This window comes from Mus caroli, unplaced genomic scaffold (assembly GCF_978045245.1).
Source record: "Mus caroli unplaced genomic scaffold, Mus_caroli_1 scaffold_3, whole genome shotgun sequence".
Lineage (NCBI taxonomy): Eukaryota > Metazoa > Chordata > Mammalia > Rodentia > Muridae > Mus > Mus caroli.
This window is the reverse complement of record NW_028227258.1, coordinates 98,982,296-99,005,400: the sequence shown is the minus strand read 5'-3', so window position 1 is coordinate 99,005,400 and position 23,105 is coordinate 98,982,296. Positions and strand designations below refer to the sequence as shown.

Here is a 23,105-nt window from a genome sequence, read left to right as displayed (position 1 = left end):
TTGTTAAGACACTTTCTGATTCAGAGCTACTGTTTTGTTCCAGGAGAAAAAGGTGAAGATCACGTGCTCCTCACCTCACAGATGCTCATGTTTGCACTCTGCTCTCTCACGTGCTTATGCATGCATAGACAGACAGGCAAACAGACAGACAGACAGACAGACAGACAGACAGACAGACACACACACACACACATCCATAACATTTCTGTTGCTGAAAAGACAAGTTCTTTTAGAAGTTGTTTCAAATAAAGAAATCTCTAGAGAAAATCTTAGACTGAAGAAAGGATTACAGGAGACTGAGCAGAGTAGAGTAGGTGGCGAAAAGAAAGACAGGAAGAAATGTGCTGAGAAAAGGAGAGTGTCCTAGTAGCAATTCTACAGTCACTTGAAGTGATGTGGAAAGTTCAAAGCTGAGCACAGAAATTCTTGAGCGTTTGAGAAGTAGGTAAGATGCTTACTGTAAATGAAAGGAGATTCTAATGTTCTCCCAATGTGGGGCAACTTTCTGGCAAGCGAACTTTAGGAACTAGAAAGGAAACCATACTGAGGGAAACTTTTGGATCCGAGCATCTGTGATTTTGTAATACATATAAAGTAATGTTTACAGTGCTTCCTTTTACTTGCTTATATGTGAGTGCACAATGTTGGCCAGACCTCAATAAAACAAACACTACTCAACAAATAACAAGTTAAGGCAAGGCTGAAAATTATAGCATAATAGTGTGTCATTTATCATTTATTTAATACTTAACAGTGTGAAAAACTTAGAGAGACAGAGTTTGCGTGTGGCTCTGTAGATTTCTGTATGTAATTCTAAGTTCGGTAATAGACACCTTTTGCACTGTAACCTTCCTAACTGAAGAGATTTCCCCAAGTTTTACGTTTTAAATCAAAGCTTCCTGATCTCATCATTGCTGACATTGTGGGATGGGTAATTCTTCACAGAGAGTGCTGGCATTATAAAATGCTCAACAGCACTCCCAGTTTCTAGACACTAGATGCTCAACAGCAAGCTCTGCTATTCCACTGCAACAACCAAAAAGCAAAAGTCTTCATATATTATTAAATTTCCTTTAAAGGCAGTTGAATAACTTCGGTAGGATAGCACTGTTTTAAATACCCTGAAGTCATCAGTCTTTTCATTTTGTGAGTAAAATAACCACCATCCTATCTGATTCCATATATATTCCTTATACATCACTTTATATAGTAACAAGGCCTTCTAAAAGGTGGGGTGGGTAGGTATGGCTAAACTAAAGAGTTTGAAATGGAAAGGTAGCCCACTGTACTTATAAGGGTTCTTATAAGGTAAAGAGAGCAGAGCATCTGTGCCACCACACAAGCAGAGGAAACAGAGACCTCAGCGTTAGAGCCACAGTGTTACCACTGGAGTCTAGAAAGCAGAATGAGTGTCCCAGAGCATGCAGAAGAAACCTAGTTCCTCTGATCCTTTGTAGACTTCTGACATCTAGGACTGTAAAATAATATGTCTGAGGAATGTACTATTATATCTCCTTCTTACAGTGAACTAATGTGGGCTAGGACTCCAACCCAGGCAACATGGCTCCAGAGTCTGTACTCATAACTATTCTCTATATTGTTTTTCAGAGGATATCAAGAGTGTTTGAAACTTTCAAAACTCTACACTTGTGTAACAATTTAGATGCATAGGTGCTTTCTCTTTTGCAAGTATTTGGGGTTAATAAATGTAAGATGATGAAGGAAGATGGAATCTAGATGGAGAAATGTTTAAATATCTCTTAGACCCCATCATAACACAGAAAAATCCAGATGAACGCTGGTATCTGTATTAGTCTATTTGGCATCATTATAATGAAATATCTGAGTCAGAGTTACTTTATAAAGTACAGCACTTTATCTGGCTAGCAGTTCTTGTGGTTCAATTGATGCCTTCATGTGTGCCAACTACTAAGGTATCTGGGGAGATAAAAGGAACACACATATAAGTGTACTCTGGCATCTTTCTTTTTCTTATAAAGTCATCATAGAGGCTTCATCCTCTTGGACAGATGAAATCCCAATCCCCTTCTTATAAAGGTCTAATTTCTAGACACCATAGCTCAGTTTAAGGGAATTAATTTCAGTACATGCACCTCTGAAGGATACATCCATGTGCCAAACAGGAGGATCCAAAGAAGCAATTGTTAACAGAGTGACCATAAACTATACAGAATCTAGAGAATCCAGGTCAAGACAGAAAAGCTATGGAGTTCAGAAGAGAGAACTGTTCTGTCTACAGTTTATACACTGAAAAATTTCCAGAGAACCCTGAGCAAAAGGCCTGGAGAGCATGGAGACTTGGATGGAGCAAGAGGGAAGATAGACTATAATCTGGGACTTTCTTTTACTTTATTTCTGTCCATACCAAGCAAACTTTGATGAGTATTTAATTAACAACACTAGGAAAGGGGATGCTCTGTCCACTTGAAATATTTATCACAGAGAGATAATGAATTCACATTCTGATTTAATTATCATTTTTGTATGCCTTGACCTACAACCTTGAAGCAAAATGAGTATTCCAATATGTGGTCATTTTTATAAATGCCAGATGGTGGTAGTGCCCCAGGTGAAGTACCTTAGCACTAATTCACCTCTGGCAGCAACAGGGCATCTCTGTTCCCTAAAGACCTTAGTCTCTGCCATCTGCCCATTATCACAATAAATACTCCATGCAGAGAAATGGGGAAGTATACAAATACAGGAAGGACTGTAAGCCGAGTCTTAGAGTTTGCAAGCCTTATACCAAGCTTCTAGAGCAGATGAGGCTGTTTTCCTATATGTTGGAAAAAATCATCAAGCAGTTAAGTGCACAGACCGTGCCTTGGAGAAAGGACCACTAAAGCAGGCCTTTGTTGGTTTCAGTGTACCATGCAGAAACTTACTTCCAGGGACTTCCTTGATTTATATAGTACTGAAGGCAAAATGTCTCCAGTCAAAATTAACAAATTAATATCTATCATTCAAATCCTTTTTAAGAAAGGGAGCCAATCCCCCCTACCCCCGCAACACTTATTCTTATCATCTGTGAAAAAGTTAAAACACTAGTGTACCATAACTTTTTATGTGTGGCTGAGAGATAAAAATATAGATAAGTTAAATTAATCATTAATTAGTGTTTAGTACCTGGTAGGTTTTCTGAGACTTCAAATGTCAACGTTAAGGCTGTAAAGATCATGTATTTATAAATATGCTGAATGTAAACTGTAGTCAATGATTTTTTGAGGGCCCTGGTTTTATAAACACTGAGGAGTTTATAAACATGGACACAACCATGTGCTGTTGAAGGAAGGGTCCTGCTTTGTCCTGCACAGCAAAAGGTAGCCTGATGATTTTACCAAACTTTCTGCCTAATTGTGATATCAGGGTGATAAAATTAATATGTTATATGAGAGAAGTTGAAAATATAACATTAAAAAGAATCAAAAGAAGAAAATTTCCCAACTTAAGTTCTGAAAATTGTCATTCTTTAAAACCATATAGCAAAGGAGAAGGGGAGGAAGTTGCTGGTATATTTATTCTGATTCTTAGACTGATTGAAATCTGAACCCTCATATTCTCTCTCTTTTAAAACAACCTTTCATCACACCTATTAAAGGAATTCTCCAGAAAAGGAGAATAAACACCTTCTCCAAGTGTGAGAAAGAAACCCGTATATGAGAAGCAATTCTCATATTATGAGAATTGACTCACAAGATTAACTACCCAGTTTTCACTGCAAAACATTAGCTAGAAAGTATACTTTGAATGGTTCTTATTGCATGGCCAGCCATGTGCAGAGCATTGATACTTCAAACAATGATGAGGTCACTATACAACATAAACATGTGTACATCCTGCAGGACCGCGTTGCTCTGTCACCTCATAGACATCTTCGTTTGTGTGAATATGCTGTACAATGTCTTCTAAAGTCATTTCAGTGCATATCTTGGAATGAGCCCATCACTGAGTCCATCATTACGTGACTGCATTAGGAGAATATTAGTCTCTGGAAACCCAACCAAGGAGTTCAAGTTTTTCAAGATTGGGTACTGGAAGCATGGTGGTCATTTCCTGAGATTTAACTTACAGAGATATGTGACCATCTATGCCAATGACCTGATGCACAGCAGACTGGTAGGCTCACATAGAGCACCCACCAGGGAACAGATATCAGGGATTATCCTCTGGAGACAGGTATGATGCAAAAGGCCTTTTCTCAGCTTGACTGATAGAAGTCAGCCAGAACCTGTAATTATAGGCCTCTTTGTACTAATTAGATTCTTTAATATTTTTCCTAGCCCAAACTTTTCTTTCTAATCAAACAAATAGAAATATATTTTACACATCTCTGAAATGCCACTATCTCTGTTTTGATAGAAACCTAGATATTTTTAGGAAGAAGTAATCTTATTTGAGGAACTTCCTCCATCAGATTGGCCTGTGGTCGTGTCTGTATTTTGATTGTTGATCACTGTGAGAGGGCTCGATCTACAATCTACTGTGGGCAGGTGGGCCTGAGCCATTTAAGAAACATAACTGAGCAAAGGTAGGGAAGCAAGGCAGAAAACAGCATCCCCTCATGTTACTCAGGTTTCTGCTTTGAGCTCCTGCCCTGGCTTCCCTCCATGATGGACTGTAAGTTGTAAGCCAAATAAGTAAGCCCTTTCTTTCCCAAGTTAGTTGTAGTCCTTGTTTTTATCAAAGCAACATAAATCAAACTAGGAGACCCATTTGATTATTCATTGATACATAATTTAAGAATAATACCAATTAATAATCGGATGAAAAGAATCAATTCCAGCAAGAGATATGTGTAGGAAAAGTTTGCAAACTTCATTTTAAAAGCGTCATGAATAATTGAAGCTCAGTCATCTGATAGCTTCCTGCCTTCTTTTTCCACAAAGAAACTTTTAGCGTCAGAGAGCTAGTATGTAAGTTCTGGCCACATCCTGTGTTATTGGTGGGTGATCTTAATTAAGTCATTTTAGGTTTGCTGCATTTCATTTTCCTTATCTGCAAAACTGGAATTAGAAAGGCCTCGTTTTACAGCTTTAGAGCAAAGACAAGTGACAGCTCATTTCATACTGCTCATCTTCCAGGGGAGCCGCACCATGGGTATAAGCTTAGGTATATTCTATTTACCATCTTATTTCAGATATATAACAAATGTGACATTTAAATATTTTCATTGAAAATCAAATAAAACTATTTTTAAATAAATGTTATGACAGTAGAAACACATATTCAACAACAAACTCACATAAAACCCCAGAGAAAAAAAGAGAGACTAATTTTGGATACTGTTAAAGATGTTTTATCCTTTCTTGATATTTTCTTTGCTGGCCATAGTCTTACTTACATAGGGGAGGACAGTGTACACATTGGCCAGGTTAAAATGAGCTCACCCAGAAATGAGCACTGAAATCCTTCTTCTGTAAAAGAAAAAGGAAGAAAAAAATAACCCAAAAGAGCCTCCCAGTGGCCATCCTCATTAGGAAACCCAGCTATTTTGTGCTTATCCATGCTGGACCTTAAGACTCATTCTTCCTTCACCTCTAATTAAAGTTTAAAAGTAAGTGATGCAGACAGCTGAAGCAGTAGGACAATGACTGAATCCATTTTTTGAGTATGGTGTTTGTACAAGGCATATCAGCATCAGCTGGGAACTTTCAGAAATGCTCATACCCAAGCCTTACTGAATTTGCAGTTGTGATTTTAGCATATTCTATGCCAAGAAGTCTGCAAAGCAATAAAGAAGTCATGATTTCCAACTACTACAGCACCTTAGTGGAATAATTTGAGAAGCTTTTAAGACATGCCCATATAGACACAATACTGTCTTTCCAGTTTAGTGTTTTTTTCTGTTAGGAGGAAAAGCAACTTACATAGATATTACATACATAGATACATAGATATTAGTGCACATAGGAATTCCCTAGACATCTGTACTTTTCAAAGAAGATACATCCTATTATGTTATTAATATGAAGGTAAAAATTTACCTAGAGCAGGGAATAGATTTTCATTGAGGAAGAGCTTGATAAGACCAGCAAAGTCAAAGTCATATGGAGGGCTAACACAGCAGAGTATGATGGGGAATATGGCAAGACTGTGGCACTGTGAGGATGCATGTAAGACTACATTAGAAAGGATGTGTATGAGGAGCTGAGATGGTGACAAATGGGGAAGTGTTGAATGTAGACATTGACAAGTGAGGTGAGCATCAACCGTGTTGTGTAATCTGTAGTGAGGTGAGCATCATCTGTGCTGTGTAATCCATTTTAAAGTAGTTAGAATTCCTTTCTACAGCAATGGAAAATCGGAGAAGGATAAGTTTAAACAAGACATTCGATGTGACCCTGGATGCTGCAGGATCACTGTATATTTTATTATAAGAGAAGAATGGCTAGGGAAAGGAACTAAGCCTCTTGTACTGATCTCGATGAGGATTATGGTTGCCTCGTTTTGAGATTACTATATTCACATATATTAATGCATAAAATTGGGCATTTTTGTAGAGTTCATTAGACATAGTGTTCAGATGAACAGGTGACGTAGTAAAAAAGAAGTAAAAAAAATGTTATGTAAGCATTTGACTTGGAAGACTGGATAATAGGTAAAACCACCCACCAAGCCAACATACCCAAGGAAGAATGTATAAATAGGTAGGGCAGACTGTAGGCAAGAATTTGCCTTGAGGCCATTTAAATTTGAGGTACTTGTATTTTGTTTGTGTAGTGAGTTTCAAGGATGTTGGGGCTGCAGATAAAGTCATTAGCCCATGGGTAATATGGTTGAGATTCCAGGAAGGAGATAGCCCAGAATGACATCGTATAAAGCAACATGTTTGGAAATGAAAAGAAACTCTTTCAAAAGAAACTGAAAATTCAGTAATGAAGCCATTCAGGTGAGAAGTCACTCAAGCAAATGGAAATGCAGATGTCAAAATTGAAGTGACTACAAAATAGGATTAAACACAGCTGAGAGCCAGAGTAGGATAATACAAAAACAGAGAGAATGAAGTCAGGGATCCTGGTGGAAGATGCAGAAATGGTGATCTCTATAGGCAAGCAAAAGTGTTTTGGGGGTAACATGGCCAGCAGACCTCTTAGACAGGAGTCTTCTCTTCCTCTGTTCTTCCTCTCTTACTGGATGTTGGAGTCAATGATGGTTCGAATGAGTGCACACATGGAGCTGGAAGCATAGGAAACTGAGTGATCACCACTTCACAGTTTTGTATATAGAGGATAAATCTGTTCTCACAGCAAGCTGTCATGAATGTAAGGTGAGTAGAACCCTAGAAAAGGCAGACAATCACATCAGGATGCTGAGAAAACAAGATAATGTGGAGTAAAGGTGACAGACAGTTGGGAGTGTTCAGAGATGCAAGAAATCCTTAGCTGGATCATAGCAGTGGTTCACACATCCCCAATGCCACCTGCAAAGACAGGTGTGGACAAGCAGACTTCGAGGAGGGTGCCAAAGCCTTTAATAAGCAGAGATGAATGTCTCAGGAGTCAGGAGATGACAGATAAAGCAGGTGAGGCTGGGATGATTGAATGGCAGGAACCTTAATAAGTGCTGTAGTGTGCTGACTCAGATTGGGCACAGTGATAATAGAATGCTAGTTTTGCCTGTTGACACTGAGTACTGAGTAGGGTAGAGCACAGACAGGAGAGCTCCATGGGAAGCATTTTGCTTAAGCCAGAGAACTAGAAAGAGCCTTCTAGGCACAGACTTTAAAGCTTCACGTCCTCATATCTTCTTGGAGAAGCTGCCTCCAGAAATGCTTTCCTGATTCTCTTTTCTCTCTTGGGCCAGACCTTCGTCCATCTAGGAGTGGGTTTGTGGGTGCCACTTTTCTGAAGGGAGGGAAACTTTAGCTGATTGAGATTGGGGTTGGAGAATCACAGGACGGGCCACGTGATCTGTTCACGCAGATTAGGAGTTTGGTTCACATGTTGCTGCAGTAGGTAATGATATCTCTCAAAAGCATAAACAGCATGTCCAGGGAGGATGCTGGCAGGCCTACTGCGTGGCATATTGTTATGGGACTCTGTGATAATAGAATTATTAATGATTCATATAAATGTATCTTTCTATGCTCCAGATAAAAGTTCAAAATTAATCAGAAAGTTATTAAAGTGTTTGTTTAAACATTTCTCAGAGGCATGATCATTCTTCAGAATTTAAAAAACAAACAGTTGTTGCATTTCAGAAGTCTGATTGCTTCCCTCCATTCTCCACCCCAGGAGTCTGATTACAGTATTTTAGCCATGAAGGTAATGAAGGGGTCAGAGTCACTGTGCTGGCTAGATGATCAGGAAGCCGGCTGAAATGAATTATCAGGGAACGACTAGCAAACACCATCATTTCCTTGTTCTTTGTGGCTGGATAAAACCCCATTGTATTTCTGTATCCAGGCCTCTCTTGGTGGAAACCTAGGCTGATTCCTGTATTGGCTATTGTAAATGGTACTTTGCTACATATGGGTGTTCAGGTTTCAATGTCCAGTGCTAATTTAAGTCCATCAGGATATATTTTCAGGCCTGGCATACCTGAAACATATGATACTTATGTTTTTTAGTGTTTTAGGACATCTAGGATAATTGTCATTGTGTTTGTGCTGATTTACACCCCCTTCAGCACTGGATGCAATACTGGAAAAGTCTTTTTTCCTGGATTCTCACCAGCATTTTCTTTTTAAATAATGGTTACCCTGATTCTTCCATTAGACCCCTTGAGCTTCATTCACTGTTTGACTGTGAGTGTCTGTATATGTCTTAGTCAGCTGCTGAGTAGAGCCTTTCAGAGAACAGTTATGCCAGGATCCTCTCTGCAAGCATAACGGAGTACCATGAATACTGTTAGGGATTGGGTTGGGGCTTGCCCGTGTGATGGGTCTCAGGTTGGGCCAGTGATTGGTTGGCAGTTCCCTCCATCTCTGCTCTATCTTTGTCCCTGTGTATCTGGTAGGCAGAATCCTAAGAGGATAGGGACTCCATAGGAAGACCAAAAGAGTCAACTAACTTGGACCCTTAGGGCTCTCAGGAACTGAACCACCAAACAAAGAGTGATCATGGACTGGGTCTAGCCCCTGACTCCACTCACAGGTAGAAGATATGCAGGTTGGTCTTCATGCAAGACCCCCAACAACTAGAGTGTGGCTGTTCCTGAATTTGTTGCCGGCTTGTGGATCCCATTCCCCTAACTGGGCCATCTTATCTGGCCTCAGTGAAAGAGGATGCCCCTTTGGCAGTGTTAGGCAGTGATTAATGTTCTGGGGGAGGAGGGATGATCCTCAGGAGGGCTCCCCTTCTCAGAGGAGAAGGGGTGGGGCGGAGCTTCAGCGAGGGTGGCAAGAGAATGGGGATTGACATTGGGATGGAAAGTGAATTAATTAATTTAAAAATAATAATAGCCATCCTGATGGAAAGAGATGGAGTCTCAATGTCCTTTTGAATTGGAGCTGCTTGCAGCTACGAGATAAGGATTTTATATATTTATTGGCCATTTGTACTTTACTTTTTGAGAACTGTTTGTCTGGTTCTTTTATTTATTAGATTGTTTTGTTGAGTTCTTTATAGTTTAAGATATCAATTTTCTGTCAGATGTATACCTGGCAAAGATTTCCCCCCTGCCGTAAGCTGTCCCCACGCAGTCGTTGCTTCTGTTCTTCAGAGGCTTCCTTGGTCACATAATCCCATTTGTAAATTATTGGAATTATTCTCTGAGCTACTGAAGTTCTTTCTCGAAAGTCATTGTCTGTGCCTTATCTTAGTGTTTCCCTTTAACAACTTCAGACTAGCAGGCCTTACAATAAGGTCTTTGGCCCACTATGAGCTAACTTTTGGGCAGTGTGAAAGAGAGGATCTAGCTGTTTTTATTCTTCTCTGTGAACTATTTGTTGATTTATCTGTTTCCCAATGCATATTTTGGGCACCTTTGTTAACAGCTGGGTAATTGTAGCTGTGTGGATTTTTGTAGCCAGGTGGTCTATCCCATTCAATTAGTCTGTATGTCTGTCTCTGTGCTAGTGCTATGCTGGTTTTGTGACTGTCACTCTGTTATTAAATGAGTTTATGTTTTTGTGACATTGTAAAACCTCTAGCACTGTTCATTTTTGCTCAGGATTGCTTCAGCTGTTCAAAGTTTTTGGATTTTTTTCCCATTTCTGTGATGACTAACCTTAATTTTGATGGGGGTGACACTGACTCTGTAACTCTTCTGGTAATATAGCCATTTCATGAGTAAATTCTGGGAATTAGATTAATTCTAATCCATGAGAATAGAATACTAAGCCCAGAAGCAACCGTAAGTGATGGATAGCCCTGTAGTAATCAATTGAAATCAATCACTTCCTTTAACCTCAAAAGTTTTCGGCAAACAAAGGAACACTTAGCACAGTACATACCAAGACACTCATTTCATAAATAAGCATAGTGGGACTACAAATTGGCTTTTGGGCAGTAAAGAAAAATAGAGGAGACAGAAGTAAGTAAAGGGGGGAAACAGTAAGGACAGGGAGAAGTGGGGTCGCTCCAGCCAAAGAAAGAGGAAGAAGAGAAAGTGGCAAATTCACATCCGACAAGCGGAAACATTCCTTGCAGTAGGACACCAAGGCAGAGAGGCCACAACCCCAAGCCCACCTATACTACTGAGAGTGCTTGTATTCTCAAGAATACAAAACAGAAGGGAAGAGAACACAGTGCAGGACCAAGGCAGGACAAAGCTGGCCTACAAAATTAGATATGAAGGAAGGAGACCATAAAAGCGAAAGAAGGAGAAATAGACTAAAATTGTATATCCTACACGTATACCTGGGGAACGATAAAGTAAGATAGAAATTTTAAAAATTGAATTAAAAATAGCAAAACATAAAATGTATAAGGAGATGAAGAGGACTGATGTCCTGTCCCTCAGGAATGCCACTTGGATCACTGGCATTCAGGGATCCGGGTGCAGAGCCTGGGTATATGTACACTTTCCCTGGCCTGGGTGGAGATGCAGTCTCTTTTTGCCTACTCTAGTGGTATGGAATTCAGCTCTTTGCCACCTTACTTTTCCTTCTCTGGCTATCTAGATGTCTGTCTTCCACTGAAGGAAGAACCTTTGCAATGCTTTTCTGTGTTGATCTTTGTGTTTGTCCTACAACCAGAGTGTGTGGGCCATGGACTTGTCAGAGGAAGTTACATCCCTAGGTGCCTTTCATTCCCTCGGTTCCAAATGCAGCTATCAGCAAGCTTTATACTGTGTGTCTTAGACCTTGGCACCTCTAAGTCCTTGCTCTCATTTGTCACTCTTCTAAGGAGCCACTCTATGGCCCAGACCAGATTCCCACTGTGTAGAGCATTGCACAGCTCAGAGTCAAAAGATTTCCCTCTTGCTAGAGCAAATGGAATTCTTACAGAACTCTCAAATTGCCAAAGACTTATAATCAGACCTGTGATCAAGTCATTACTTACAGATATTTCCCATAAGATCTGTTAAGTTCTTTGGCTTAATTTTCTGGTATAATGAATTTAATCAGATGAAATTTAGATGCCTTTTCTACCTTCAATATTCTGAAGTGAAATGAGCTCATTATTCCAAAAACACATGTATAGAGGAATTAAAAAATTATCTTAACTGAAAGCCAAAAATCAAAATAGTAACAATATGTGTGACTGAAAGATATATTTTCATTATATTTCCTTGACTCTAATAATGTAATATACACATAGCTGTGAATTTCTGAAAACAGTGTACATCATATTCTGGAGCAACTCTCTGACAGTATGTTGAGGAGAAATGACACAAGCTAAACCTTGAAAGCCAGAATAATAAACGTACCCATTTTAAAAGTACCTGTTGTGAAACTGTATACTACACACCAACTAAGGTTAAGAATACAAAGTCATAGAAAACAAGTGGAGAGATGTGGAAAACTGACATTATGGCGATACTCCACGAGGGGCCTAAGGGCAAGCTCAGCCTCATTCCAGCCTGGAACTCATTGGGTCCAAGGTCAGTGACTCAGTGACTCCATATCCAGTCAGCCTTGTGCCTGGTCTGCCTTTGACCTCTGCTCCCATCCATGAGTTCTAGTCTAGTCTCTTGAGGTCTTCACTCCTGACTCATTCCCCAGTTCTGGCCAGTGAATTTCTGCTGTCTTTCTGATCCGAGAGACTGAATCTAGCTGGATTCCTCACCTCGTAACCTTTCCGCAGAAGCTGAAGAGCTGCAGGCTCCTTAGAGCTCCACACCTGTTGCTGGTTTGCCACTTACTTCCAGCTGCCCTTGGCTCGCTCTGTGACCTGCTTCTTCCTGTTGCTCTTAGCAAGGAGTTTCTTCCAGGTTTGATCACGTACAATATATCTAAACCAGTATTCTGTCTCACTGGACTGCTCTGACACAATCTCCCGAGCCCCATTTATATAAATGGCAAACATGTAATAAAGCGAACTGTTCCTTCCTCGGAAGGATCGGTTTCTCTGCAATCTAGGAGAGAAAGCGGAAGGTCTTACCAGTCTATCAGCTACCTGCTACTACATCTATGAATTTTAAAGCCTCAAAGAAAAGAGGAATCCATTTTGCCTTATTTAATAAACAAAAATCCAATTATGTAAAAAAGTTCAAAAATTTCAGATAGTGCCTATTTAACTAAGTGAACACATAAAAGTCATTTTCAATTTGACATCTTTTATTTATGTGTGGGTTTTGGTTTATAAACAGCAGATGGAGATAAGTTAACTGAGAACAAAGGATCTTTTTTGGAGTATCTATTATGGACTAGTTTTTATTGTACAGGGTGGTGGGATTCAAATCTTTATTCTGAGTGTTCTTAGAGTTACCAATGTTTTAATATTTTTTGGGTCACCTCAAGACACATTCTGAGTTATTTCTCAGATATCGTGAATGCTGTACCAGGAAGAGAACTTCTTCAGTACCAGAGTACATTATATACTTCACCCAGAAGTTTAAGTTGAACAACGTGTGGTTTGCACTTACAAAAATGGAAATTTAATAATTTTGATCTTACTCATCATCCTGTTTTCAGCAACTAACAAGGTACATGGCACAGAATTATTAGAACTTCGTGCAATACGTGCACGTGTTCCCTGATGCCTTATCATAAAGTCCCCAGCCATTCACCTGTGCTAGGTCATTTGTCAGGGCACCTGATAGGCAAAGTTGGACAGGGGAGGGGTATTGTCAGTCTCCTGTAGTCCTGTCTGAAAATCAGGTTTCTTAGTTCTGCACAAACCTGTAAAGGTTGCACGTTTCTGCCTGATGCATCTCCTTTGCTAGTAGTTATCTCTTTTCCCTCTCATTTCATTTGCCTTGCTAACTCTTCCTCTTAAGCTAGACTTGGGCCAATGAGGAAACAATTTCAGTAGTCATGCATCCTTCTGGGCCCACAATTTTTCTATTGTAGGGAGAGTTTTCACCTAAGCATTTACATGGAGAAGAACTGCCATTTTCTAGGCCCAAAGCCTCCACCAGCCTAGGTTTCTCTCTTCTGTGCCAGTTTGCTCTGCCCCCATGATTCTCAATGTGATTTCTGTTCTCTTTAATCTAAACTCCTGAGTTCTCACTTGGGATGCCCTAATATAGCTAAGCATGGCTGCTCTCAATACCCACAGTCCTCTATCCTTGTCTGCCTTATTCATAAAATGCCAATTCAAATTCCTCCTTCATATACATAAACATCTATCTCGTTTCCAGGAGCACATTACAAGCAACTAACCTTAGGTGACATATAAAGTAGGGATTTTCTTGTCACTTGATCACTGGGTAAGTTAGAGAATTGGAAATGAGCCCCAAGCCTAACCAAAGAACCCTTCATAGCTGCATGACAGACAGTGTATTACAGTTCCCTTCACTTGCAATATAAAGAAAATGGTCTTGTTTAAGATGAAAGCCTGCAGGTCTCTGACCTTTGGGACTGCATCTGTTCCCTCCAAGGTTTATTTGATGACAAATAATATTGGGTCAATGATGCATTGATACTAGCAAAGGAGATGCATCAGTCAAAAATTTTGGTGAAATAAAATGAAAAGTTTCAGAGTGTGTCCACTATTCCTGAGGAGCAAGCAACCTTTCCTTTGGAGAAGGCAAATCATTTAGAATAATCCTCTAGGTCTTCTCTAAGAGAAAGGGACTATTTACTAAGTTAAAATAAGAATGTGTGGAGTTAAACAGTCTTATGTTACCTCAGTTCTTGGCTTATTAATAGATAGGCAGTTTAATAGCACTCACTAGGGAAGAACCATTTTACCTTTTTGACAGCATTCCAGAAGCATCGTGACCTAGCCTGACCTCTCTTTGTACCACTCCCTAGCAAAAACTGATGCAAGAGCAGGCTGCTTTGAGCTCCTCTTGGTAATTGCATATCACTGAAGTCTGTTGGTCATTTTGACCAACACGTGATTCAAAATAACCTGTTTTAAACAGGAGGTACATGGATGGGTCTAGGAACTTGGGATCTAACCCAAGTGTTACCAAGGGAACAGTGAAGACTTTTCATGACCTTTCACAGTGTTAGTGTTTAAAAAGGAACATTGTTATTCATTATCATTATAAGCAAACTTGGTAACTTAGTTTAAGTGATATATCATGTAAATGACAGTATTATCCATAATAGCTTTTTGCCAGCAGTCTTTTAGGATTCAAAATGCAAATTACACCTGGAAAAGCAAAACTATTTTTAGACTCATGGCACTTCAAGTTAAGTGTAACGCCGTCACACTGCTTTTCGTTATCATCAGCATGCATTTTGGTTGGGAATTTTGATGGAATTCCTAGAGAAAAATTACTGTTGGCCATCTCTTGGCTGTGAGCCAGTCATCGAAATGGACTATGAGATAACCCTAAGTATTTTCATTTATTTGGGGGACAACCAACAACAGATTATCATTGTAGGACCATTAGAATTGAATGTACTGAAATCCAGGGCTAAATGAGGTGAAAAACTGCATCTAACTATTCATATATAAGGAGAAAATAAACTCATCTGAGTGTTTAGCTAAGTAACATCGCTTGGATTTTCTTCCTCCCTCTATAATCCTCTATAGGGCTCTTGAGGTATGTGTGTGTGTGTGTGTGTGTGTGTGTGTGTGTATGCACTCATGCATTTTATCTGGACTTACCACAGAAAAACAGCATATGGAAAACATTAGCTTCAAATTAGACTGACAGTCCATCTCAATTCACCTTTGTGGCATTGGGCATATAGCCCCTCTGTGCATAGATTTCTTTTAAATTAGAGGTATATTAGCTACTTAAATACAGATTGTGGGTCTGATCCATTTTTTCATTTACAAGTGGTATGATTGGGAATGCAAATAACATATCCAGAATGTTTGTTTCTATATGACAATGATAACAAACTATATTTACTGTAAAAATCTAAATGAATACAAACTTCAAAGTTTCTGTGAAAGTGCTTGGTGAACATTGGCTACTATTATGATTTCATTTAAATGTTGTTGAAGTCCCTCTAATTCTCCTTTTGTCTGTAATTTTGATGGTGTATGAATTCCAGCTTGTGCCTGTGTGTATGTACACGAGAGCATGTATAGGTGTTCATACCCGTATTGATATAGTTAGTCTTCATTATCGATTTTGCCGGGTTTAGAATTACCAGTTGAGAGGTTAAGGCACAGCTCTGGGTATCTGTTGGGAGGTGTTTCCAATGAGGAGAAACTCAGGGGGAAGACCTGCCTAGAATGTGGAGTGCCTCATCCTCAGATGGGCTAGGTTCCCAGACAAAATACAAGGTGAAAAAAAGAAGCCAGAGAGGTCATCTTCTTCTCTCAGCTTCTGCTCCACTGTGCTATGAACTGAACTGTTCTGCCATGCCTTCCCTACCATACCAGGCTCAGTCTCCTGAAATCACTCAAAACAAATCCTGTCTCTTTAGCAATGTCTCTCAGGTATTTTGGTCACAGCATGAAGGGTAACTCATACTCAGCTTATGCACTGGATATGAATTAGTCAGTATCTGAGAACTTTATGACCGTTTAACTTACACTTCTTTTCTTTTTCATTTATAGTGATGTAAAATGAATAAGTCTTCTTTAGAACTTATACTTTGAATGTTGGTCTCTTCTCAGGTTAGTGATAGCTCGATAGCTCGTCTGACACTTACCCAAAATGCTGGTCAGCAGCATCAAGTTCCCAGGCAGCCATGTGATCACAGCTCTGACTAAGCTACCATGCTACATAGCTTGGATGTATTAAATGTGTTTGCTACATAATTATATTTCCATGTCTGATGAATTTATCAGGATCCACTTCTATTATAAGTTACAGAGCATCTGTATATGAAGTATAGCTATAGACTAATTACTCTTCAAGGCAGGGCATCAAAAATAGATCTCGTTCTTGAGAGCACAGATGTACAAGGTAAATTGTACTGTGTACAAAGGCTTTCCACAGATCTTCCTCAGGGTTTGAATTGTGTGGCCGTGCTCAGTTTTTCTCTCTCAGAGTCTTCTGTATCCCAGGCTATCCTTGTCCTTGCTGTGCAGCTGTAGGTGAGCTTGACCTTCTAGTTCTCGTGGTCTGCCTATGTATTCTGAGATTGCAGACATGGGCCACCACAACAGCTTTAAGTGGTGCTAGAGATTCGGCCTAGGACTTTGGACATGCCGGGTAAGTACTACAACAACTAAGCGTTAGTGTCTCAGACCCAATGAAGACTTTTCTCCATGCTGACCAATTAAACAATTGTAAGTCTTAGCATTAGATTGCATGGGCTGGAGCATCAAGAGTGGCTCACAGAAGTATTTGAACTCAGAGATACACCAGTGTATAGTTTAATTCAGTACCTCCACATCCTTCAGTCTTTCTTCAGCCAAAGCAACACAAAAGCAATTTGGAGGCAGGGATTTTATTCATTACAAATTAGAAGCTGATTGTGAAAGAATCCACAGTGTGTGTAATGAAAGCTGTTTGGTTCTTATTGGTATTAGGGTCATTTTCTTTTCAGGAATGGTCCTCGAGATTCTAGTTTGCATGCTGTTGCTTTCTAAATGGCGATCACTTTCCATTTCCCTGTGCTTTCTGTGTTCCTTCCAAATGCTACAGTTTTGCCTTTACATTGGTTGAGGGAAAAGGTGGAGGTGCAGGGAAGGAACGGAGTCACCATTACCTTCAGAGTGTTGTCAACGGAGATTTCTTTTCCTTAGCGTAAGTTGCCTCATAAGTAATATGAGGATTATTTTCTATAAATAAGGCCCTTATTGATGGGGAAAAAGGTTTAGTCATAAATGAATGCCTTAAAGTTTTTACAGGAAGCATCTCCTGCTGGCTGTCTTAACTTTTCTTTGACCTCCTTTGGATACTTTTGGAGAATTCAGTTATTTTAAGATACTAAAGTCAAAATGATGTTTGGGACCAGGTATCAGAAGGCTTAGAGCAATTTGAAAAAAACAAGCTGAGCACATTTATTTTTATTTTTATTTTTTTTATTTTTTGCTTCTGTGCAATTCCCTAAACCCCTCTTCAGGGCAGAACAAGAATAGTCAATGGAGAAAATTTGTTACAGACTAAAGAGAGATGTCTATTTGGTGTATGTGTTATAAACAGATACCTGATCTAATTCATAATGACAGAAAGTTTTTTTAAATGACATAGTAATTGAGAAATAAATGTTGTATATACTAGGTGTTGTTTATGTTGCTCATTTCCTCATTTTCATAAATGTTTCCAAAAAAAAAATCCAATATCTTCACTATTTGGGAACTCCGTGTTTGATAATTTGCCTTGCCACTAAAATTTATTTTTAACCCCCAAATCAACAACTCAGCTTCATCACAGATATGCCTAGATGTGTGGAAAACAGAAGAATTTCCTATGTCTCTTCACACCCATCCTTACTGAGCCAAATGAGCAGACCATAACCAAGGGTCTTTGTCCAGGTCTTTAGTGCCATGTCAGGGGGCGAATGGTATATACTCAGTGAGTTCTGTGCATAGAAACACACAAATCAAGTGTAAGTTCGTCTCACCTGACTATGTTCTCTAAGACCTGACTATGTTCTCTAAGGTCTATGATTCATTCTACACAAATTCAATATTGGATCTTATGCATCAGAACCCCCATCAATAACAAGAATCACCCATATTTGCCTTGAAATTACAAAGGATTTTTTTCTCCATTCTTTTGGGAAAGAATTGATGACCTGCTAGGTAGGAATCGAGTTTAAAAAATGAATCTTATGAGGAAGTACTGCCGTGCTGTGTGCAGTATTCATCTGCTGCTACTACAATCATCCTGATTTTTGGCTTTCTTTCTCTCACTGACACTTGCTCCAGGAGCATGTGACAAATGTGGGGGTTGCTTTTAAAACTCGTGCATACATTCAGGACCAGAAGACTGTCATCTAGGAAATGTTCATATATAAACATTAAAATATTTGTCATTTCTAGTGCCCTAAATCCTAATTTTAATTAGCATACTATTAGTATTCTTAGAAAGCAGAGAACAGATAGAAAAGGAGAGGCCATGTGACATGGCATTCAAAGCTAGGCCAAAGACTGCCCTCACCTTTCATGCCATATTGGAGTTACAGTATCTCACTAGACAAGAGCTTAGCCATTGAGCCACATCCCTAGCACTTTCTCTTCTTAAGATAGGTGAAGCAGAGTCCCCAACATTCTGTCTTTTAACAGAAACCCCACCATATACAACCATGTCTGAAAGACTGCTAGAATGTTGTACCCAACTTTCTTCTGGATGGCCAAGCATCCTCCTGAGATGCCAACCAAAGTGTCTCTTGGCTGTTAATAAAGAGAGGTGATTCTTAACACAGCACAATTTGTGCTGCATAAAGTGCAAAGCCAGGCTGCTGTGTGAGGCATGGAGATACAAGAAGCCATGCTTGAGACACAGAGTGGGGGAGATGATGGAAGACAGAAAAAAAGCTTTTTCCTACTTTTCCTATCTAAGGTTGGGCTCTGCTAATCACATGGCCAACCTTCTGGGCCATGAAAAGCTTTCATTCATTCATTCATTCATTCATTCTCTCTCTCTCTCTCTCTCTCTTCCCCTCCACATCCCCCTTTCCCCCTCTTACTCTCCCTTTCCCTCTCTCTCACCCCTTCTCTAACATCTACTAGCTGCTACTGTTATGAAAATTACTTAATCATTTACAACTAAATAGCAGCAGAGCTTTCAAATTCAGAGCAAGTCTCTCTGACTTAAAGACCAAAATGTTTTCCTAGCTTATATTCCATCTCCAGGCCACATAATGCGCCCTCCGTAATGAATACAGTAATTAATGACTTCCCAGATGCTGGCTGAGCTTGTTTTTAAATTCCCCGAGTCAAACAAGTTGGGAGAATGTTACAAGAAGATTAGTTAGGGAAAAAAAATCGTGTGTCATTTATCAGCCCAGAACATTCAGAATTGTCACTTATAAGAAATAAGCTCATTATTAATGGAAGATTACTTTGCTTTTCTTTATGTGACTATTTTAAAAATTAACTTTTTCATTATTGCAAGGGTAACGAATGCATATTCATCTAATACAAATTGGGAAATAAAGATAAGCAAATAATACAAAATTAAACACACCCATACCCCCTCCTCATAGATATAACCATAATAAGTTTTATGGCCTCTATCCTCCTAGGCTTTCTGGGCTTTTACATAGGTCTTTTTCCATTGTAGCATTTTCCCCCCACTTTACACCAGCTCAACTACATTCTGTATCAATACATTTGCCTTTTTATGCTTACTGATTGAGGTAAATAATTTTGTTTGACTTTAAAACACAGTTGTTTATTCAGAAGTCAGAAACTGATGCTTAATGAGCCATCTGAAGAACAGGGGTATGGCTGTTTGTGGATACCCACAATTCAAAACACAGCACAAAACAGAAAGACAGTTGCAGCCGATTTGACAGTTGTGTATGTTTCCTGTGGCCCTTCTACCCACATAGCTACTGCTGACTTCAAAGAAAAGTCAGGACAGAGGAGGTCCAGAGGATAAGGTACAAAATGAGAGCCAGCCTATGTTAAGAGATTAAAGGGAAGTTCATCAAAGACATAGCTTAAAAGTGCTAGCTTGTGACTTGACTTGGCCTATGGCCCCCAAATATCCGACAGAAGAGAACTTTCTTTGAAGTGATCAGAAGCACTGATACTCAGAGACAACTCTGGTCAATGGGATTTACCAAGTAGCAGTGGATGGAGCTAGCCTATTCTCAGCTCTCTGCTTGTCTCTGAATGCTGTTTCTTAGGGCTAGTGAGGATTCTAAAATTAGAAAAGCAAAGCAAAGCAAAACAAAACAAAACACTCGCCTGAGAGTGAATATTAATCCATTTCCCTTAATGGGAATGTGCGAGAAGTTCACATGCACACAAGGACTGAAGTTTTTGGTCTCAGGAAATTTCAACTAACATTGTCATATTTATTCAAAGTGTTCGATGGAGTATGTGGTATTCTAAGTAAGCAATAAGATTTACCTACTACTCCCACTGTTCATTGTGCAAGTTCATTACTTCTTTACAACTTCTCAGTAGTCTGTACAGTCCTATGGTGTTCACATAAGTCAACCACTTCCTGAGAGAGAAGGAGTAGACTCCTTCCCAAATGTCAGCGGCGTTTACAACAACTGCTTTCAATTCTGAAAGCCACAAAAGCTCCAAAACTTGTGCTGAGTTTAGTTCTAGAAGCTCTTCAGTTAGTGTGTTAGAATCCACATTTCTGGGATTTTTCATCTACTTATAGGAGGTGTTGATTCACTTTCTCTTTAATCATATCTTGATTTTCTTCAAAGTACCAAAAATATTTTTCTTCTCTACCATTTTAAGGTTTTCTTACCTAGAATTCTTCCTGATGAGTCTTGAGTGAACAGTGTTTTGACTCCGTGAGAATACTACCTTCTTGGGAGAAATGGAATTTGTTCCAACATAAGCTCTCCTGGGGATTGTGGGGAATTTTTTTTTAAAGGTAGAAGATTTGAACTGGGCTTTTAAAAGACCTGGAATTCCAAAGGGTGAAAAAAAAAAAAAAAAAAAAAAGCAAAAGATATAGTAGCAGCAGACAACAGGGCTGGAACAATCAGGTCAAAGTTCCAGAAGCAGAAACCGGAGCTGCTTCCCAGCAGAAACTGCTTTGACTGGGCCAGATGATCCATGTGAGGAAGCTTCATGAGCTCCACCAGGTTAAACAATGCGATGGAATCCATGCGAGGTTTTGTTATTGTGCTTGTTTTGTTTTTGTTGTTTAATGAATGTAAAAGGCTGCATTGAAACCTTGGCTGGGAAACACAAAGCTGAAATGTTTTGAGAACATTTTTCTGCTTACAGAATACAGGGTGGACTACAGTGGATGGGGCTTGGGTCAAGGCTTGGGGGAAAGAACATGGCCTGTCATAGAATGAAGAGTTGACACAGAACAGATAGAATGGCGATGGAGACAGTTAAACAGGAACCGAGACGACTGGTGGGAGAGGAGGACTCAGACCTAGTAAATAATTGTACTCCATTAAAAGGAGTCAGTTGATGGGCGTACCAAAAGATTAATGACATCAGTAAAATACTTGGGCAGAGAGAACGTGTCCACAGTGAAAAACACAGAGAAGCTTCAGACCCTGAACACCAAACCCTGAGTGACACAGTAAGCTCAGAGGAGTTTAGAGAGAGGTGGTCTCCTTATAGATTGAAGTCACAAAACGTTAGGGAAGAAGTGCAATGGGTTCTAAGCCTTGAGTTGTAGAAACCGAAAAGAAACAGGGGGGATCCTAAATGTGGGATGAGAAGGGCAGAAGCAAAGGCTCAGTGCTGGGAATCATGAAAGTATTCAGACACATTGAGTAAGCTTGTCTTGGGGGAACCGGGGCAAATAAAAATCTAGATAGGGTAATGGGAAAAGGATGGCTTCAAGACCAAGCTAAAGAGTTTGTCATTTAACCCGAGAAATGACAAGCCACTGACATTTTGAGTAATGTTGTGGCTAGTGCCAAAGGGCCTGTAGGGGATGTAATCCGAAAAAAAGAGCAGGATGTCTAAGAGAAAGCAAGTGAAATGAATGAATCAGCAGGAAAGGAAGATGGAAGCTGGGTATACACAAGCATGGAAAAGAGGTATCAGAAAACACGCTAAGGGATTATAGTTAGCAAATGGGTGGAAGAAATACAGCTTACACGATAACTCAATCCCTAGAGTTTATGCTAATTATCATATATAGCATATACATCATATGTAGCACATATAGCATATATATATATAGCATAGAGGTGGGGAGATGACTGATTTGGGGTTAATTCAAAAGAGGGTTAAGAATTCTACATGAGGTATTCAGCAAGCAAACATCCAAAAGATGGTTAGAATTAGAGGATTGAAGCTCAGCTGCAGAACTAATTTTACCGTACCAAGATCAAAAAATCCACACAATTCAGGGATTGTTTGAAGTTATTCATTAATTAACTAATTAGTTAACCAATTGGTTCTGAAAGTGAGGTACTTTCAGAAGCTCACTTGAGTACATATACTCTGCTGATACAGATGAATTCTCAATGCTCCTTTGTTTATACCACAAAACAGTTCAGCTTACTATGAGAAAGAAAGCGTGAAGGAATGCAGGGGAGGAGCTCATGTGCTCTACTCCAAGTGTGGTGTAAATGAGCCTTGTGACTCACTCTAGTCTTCAGAATGTAAAAATGCATATTTTACCAGTTATAGAACCTAAAAGTATGTGTCTTACATACTGTAAATACCCTATGCTTTCACCACAGTTTCCAAAGACATAAGAGTGAACTTCAGTGCTCTCACAAGCTCACAACGGATAGATATTATAACAGACCCTACATAAAGAAATGCAAATTGAGCATGAATTTTAATTGCAAAACTTTGCAAAACTCCAGAGATAGCTCAGTGGGTAAAGGCTCCGCCTCACAAACCTGGGCACCTGTGTATACTCACACACACACACATAAATACATAAAAATGTAATACAAATCTGGAGAACTGTAAGCAAAATACAAAGACTACTAACTGGCCTTAGGTCCTTACTGAGCCAATAAATATCGATTAGCAGTCAGACTTGCATCCTTTAGAGTTTCAGGGATATTTTGAAAGTCACAACACCCTGAAAAGCAAACAGCAACT

The 23,105-nt window shown here is 39.5% G+C and overlaps 1 protein-coding gene across 4 annotated transcripts in view; it reads left to right on the top strand.

Moving 5' to 3' along the window:
* Mme (membrane metalloendopeptidase) overlaps positions 1 to 23,105 on the top strand; it is a 93,012-nt gene that overhangs the window by 7,762 nt on the left and 62,145 nt on the right. The gene's annotated exons all lie outside the window — the stretch shown is intronic.